The following is a 5022-nucleotide window of genomic DNA, read 5'->3' as shown; positions in this document are numbered from 1 at the left end:
TAGCAGCTTAATGAAATAAAATTTACCGTAAACTTCTGAGAAATAAAACACAAAAAATGAAACTAATACAGGTATTACGAATTTATAAGAAATCTGCTGAGTAAGCATCGATGTGCACATTGCCATAAGGTATGCTGGATTGACGGGTATGATCGATAGTCAGAACACCGGCAATATTTTCCACGTAAACTGATTCACTGAATCATTACTTTCAATTATGTTTGGATACAATGAATGTTGTTGAAATTGGGGAATTTTTGTTCAGTTGTGTTTTGTTCTTTGCTGTAAAGTGTTGAAAACAATCACAAGACAATATTAACAGCAATTATATCACATAATAGTGAATTGAAAATCCATCCATTTTCTAACACCCTTGTCCCATTTGGGGTCGGGAGGGTGAATTGAAAATGTTTTTGTTAAATAGTTTTTATCTGTGGTGCTGGGAAAGTTTGAAAACTTTCCTTGAAAGTCTTGAAAAGTCTGAATTTGTGGGGGAAACTGAGTGAGTTAAACTTTCTCCGGTTTCCCCTGCATTTCTCCGCCTGCGGTTTGTTGCTGCAGTCGGTGTTTACTGGGCCGAAACGATGCGGCGTCCAAACGCATCGCAGGCGTCTCACTTCCAGCCTAATGAGGCAAATTAAACCGTCATGGAGGAAACAGGCCACAGGCGTTGCTGAGACGCAGAAACCGACTCCGTTTTAACAACATGGAGAAATGTTTGTCGCTCCATTGTTTTGTTTAATGAGTTTTATCGATGAGTGTTGAGTTAACACCACGGACACACGCTGTGCTTCCATTAGTGGAAACAGCGCGTCCCGCCACATTGTTCCTCTGCAAGGAACTGAGTCACAGTTTGAATTAAAGCTGAACTTTCTGAGCTGAATCATCACCTAAATATCTGAGGAACGAGCTGAGCCACAGCGGCCAACAGGAAGCGGAGGTCTCATGTCAGATTAAACTGAAAAATGGCTCTGAAAGCTGAGATCCAAGCCAACCTGGTGACCGTCGTTTAGATGTTTTCAGCCACATTCACAGAAAGCAAACATTTGCCACATATATCCGCTTTTTCACTGCAGTCTGAACGATTCCGATCGTTTCACCTCTAAAGAAATCCAGTCTGTTATTTCCAAATGTGGGACTAATTCTGACATCAACCTGATTGTTTTCAGAGCGGCTGCAGTCTGAACAGTCCAACGTTTATCTGACTTTTATGGCACTAGCTGTGATTCCATGGCAAATATGCTCAAAAATGAGTTAATATTCCACTAATGTTGAAAAAACATACCTGATTTTTTATTTTTTACAATTGTGGTGTTTCCTTTAAATTAGAAATTAAATTAAAATAACACTTGAATAAGTTTGATAAGTGATAAATCATTTAAAAACACACCACAGCATCATACTCCATCCACTTCCTGTCTTCTTCTTCGTGGTTTTTGCTAGTAGAAACATCCGGTTGTTGATCATGTGACTCATGATGAGGAGAAACAAAGTCTTTTAGTTTTTTTTTTATGAACTTTATTTGTTACAGTAAACAACACAACTGTGCTGTGCACATATCACAAAAATTACCAGGGGGAGCATAAAATAAAACATAATGACAAGAAAATGACAGTCAAAATAATCTTGCATAAAGAAAATAGTACTAATTGTGACATATGTGCCAGATGTTACAGTGAATTAACATAAATAATCCAAAATTCCAAGTTGATTGAAGCCCATAGTGTTGTTTTTGCTTTTTGATTAGTTGAAGGTCAAATTGTAGACAGGGCCGGCCCAAAGTATAAGCAAACTAAGCAGCTGCTTAGGGCCCCAGGGCCACTAAGGGGCCCCCTCAGTGGAGCTGATTTTTTTTTTAGTAATAATTTCTATGTCATTATAATATCAAGAATACACAATTTCACTGTGAAGTTATTTGTTAAGATAAAGGTTTGTTTTACTTGGTAATGTAATGTAAAGAGTAGTAAAGCTGCTAGTAGAAATTAGCTGGATAGCGACCTGGACCGGTCCAGTTCAACAGCCAGAACCAGTGGTGGGAAGTAACGAAGTACTTCGTTACTGTACTTAAGTACAATTTTCATGTATCTGTACTTTATTTAAGTAGATTTAATAATGGATACTTTCTACTTTTACTCCACTACATTTTACAGTAAGTATCTGTACTTTCTACTTCACTACATTTCTACGTTACTCGTTATACCCAAGTCTCGTTGCGCTTTTTGTCCGTTAAAATGTGAAGTTCAGGGACTTAAGGTGGCGCCGTAAAATCCAAGCATAACGTGACTTAGTGTCTGTTGTCACCCATCGCCTCCACCTTTACTCGCACGCGGAGCTCCAGACATGCGCAGTGGTTTCCTCTGAGCGGGAGAAGATGTCTGTCTGATCGTCAGTAATATAATAGTTGCATAAATCATAAGATATGGCGACATGTAAAATCAGCAGCGCTTCGCTTTCACAGACGGTGGGACTTTGTCCAACTTTTAGCATCACTTGGAAGGAAAGCTTAAAGAAAGGTAAGATCTGTGGACGTGATGCTAGCAAAGCTAGCTGTACTGAGACACATGTTGCATCTGGATGAAAGAAAGTTGTCACTCATGCGCTGAATTATTGTGTGGAGGTGTTGACTGAGGTGTCGCAGATATGGGACAACGCTGTGACCAAAGTGCAATATAGTGATATGACATTCAGGAACGATCTGATTCTTCTGGACGGATCTTTACTTAGTCCTAAAGGACTGAAGCCTCACTGAGAGCCGTTCTTTGTTCGTTCTGCGTACATACACTGCAGTAGCTACTATTTTATTTATATTTAATTGGCGAATAAATAAAACAAGAACATAAGAACGCAGAGCATGCTCACTGCTCTTTGTTTTCATCACCTGTCATGGTGGCAGACGTTGGACCAGGAGGGAGGATGAGAACAGTCACCTCCTTCTGCTTGGTTATTTCTTGCTTATTGAGCTTGGTCAGTGTTCATAGTTGACCATTATTTACTGTTAAATGCTATGTTTAATGGTGCAGACAGTTGTGGTTTCTGACATGGAAAATATGGGCAACCGCCCAGGGCATTATTTTTTTTAGGGATGGTAGGAGACCTTTACGGATAGTAGCACAGAGATGAAAGCAAAACAGAATGAAATGAGTTGTAATTGATACTGGTTAAATTTATTTCAGCTCTAAGTATTTAATATCTAGGTATTTTTATGGGAATGTGTATTTTCAGATCAATTTGAGAAGCAATTTTGATAGGTGCACTTAATTTTATTGTGTCATGTAGTGCAGGATGCTGGTCTTGGTCTTGTCTTGGTCTCAGGTTCGGTGGTCTAGACTACAATTCTGCTATGTGGCTCCTTGGTTGCATGTCCTCCACTGCCCACTCTTTCACTGCGTCTTTGATTCATTTTGTCCAGCTGCAGACTGTTAGACTGTCCAATCAGAGTCAGGTATTGTGTAGTTGGTGCTTATAATCAGTTTTCAGTTAACTAAATTCANGAAAAAAAGTTGTCACTCATGCGCTGAATTATTGTGTGGAGGTGTTGACTGAGGTGTCCATATATGGGACAACGCTGTGACCAAAGTCTGTAATATAGTGATATGACATTCAGGAACAATCCGATTCTTCTGGACGGATCTTTACTGATTCCTAAGGACTGAAGCCTCACTGAGAGCCGTTCTTTGTTCGTTCTGCGTACGTACACTGCAGTAGCTACTATTTTATTTATATTTAATTGGCGAATAAATAAAACAAGAACATAACGCAGAGCATGCTCACTGCTCTTTGTTTTCGTCTCCTGTCATGGTGGCAGACATGAGGGAGGATGAGAACAGTCACCTCCTGCTGCTTGGTTATTTCTTGCTTATTGAGCGTGGTCAGTGTTCATAGTTGAGCGTTATTTACTGTTAAATGCTATGTTTAATGGTGCAGACAGTTGTGGTTTCTGACATGGGCAATATGGGCAACTGCCCAGGGCGTTATTTTTTTAGGGATGGCAGGAGACCTTTACGGATTGTGGCACAGAGATGAAAGCAAAACAGAATAAAATGAGTTTTAATTGATACTGGTTAAATTTATTTCAGCTCTAAGTATTTAATATCTAGGTATTTTATGGGAATGTGTATTTTCAGATCAATTTGAGAAGCAATTTTGATAGATGCACTTAATTTTATTGTGTCATGTAGCGCGGTGTGCTGGTCTTGGTCTTGTCTTGGTCTCAGGTTCGGTGGTCTAGACTACAACTCTGCTATGTGGCTCCTTGGCTGCATGTCCTCCACTGCCCACCCTTTCTGTTGGATTTCTTTCAAAATAAAAGCCACTAGTGGCAAAAAAAAAGTGAAGTTCATGCTATGTTAGGACTAGGGCTGTATAAATAAATCGATTTGGTGATATATATCGATATTTTCTGCCCTCGGAAAGTATCGATTTTTCATCCGCGAGTATCGATCCGATAAACCATAGGGGTCCACAGCCTGACAGCTCTTTTTAACGTCTAGTTTGTTACGGCGTAGCAGCAAGACTCCGCCTCCCTCAGTCTAACTTTCAACTCGAGCTTAAAGTGCACATTATAAACTACACACCAGTTTTTAAATTGTGTTAATAGGCCAAGTAAAACTGGAGTTATGCTAAAATATTTTTCCGAATGTCAGAAATGTCAAAAGCGCCGCCATTCCCCGGCTTTTCCGATTATGTGAGAGGGAATGAGCTTCCAAACGTACGAAACGAAACATTATATTCCTGTGTTTTTGGAAATATAAAATCTTCAATAAATAACGATGGGCTGTATTTTGTTGCTGAGGAACGAAGTAAAGTTGCGCAAATAACCGTGAAAGAGAAGCGGAACGGAGCAGCTGCAAAAGCAGTAAAATCGCGAAATTAATGCAAATTTCGACTGGTAGCATTCACTTCGTTATTAGCTTTTAGCTTAGCGGTTTCTGTTCTGTATATAAAGGATTACCTGAAGAATGAACATGGTTGATAACATCCGGGCGCAGCGGCAATGTGTTTTGAGCAGGAAGAGGAAAAACC

This window comes from Poecilia formosa, unplaced genomic scaffold (genome assembly GCF_000485575.1).
Source record: "Poecilia formosa unplaced genomic scaffold, Poecilia_formosa-5.1.2 Scaffold965, whole genome shotgun sequence".
Taxonomy (NCBI): domain Eukaryota; kingdom Metazoa; phylum Chordata; class Actinopteri; order Cyprinodontiformes; family Poeciliidae; genus Poecilia; species Poecilia formosa.
This window is presented reverse-complemented; position numbering follows the sequence as displayed.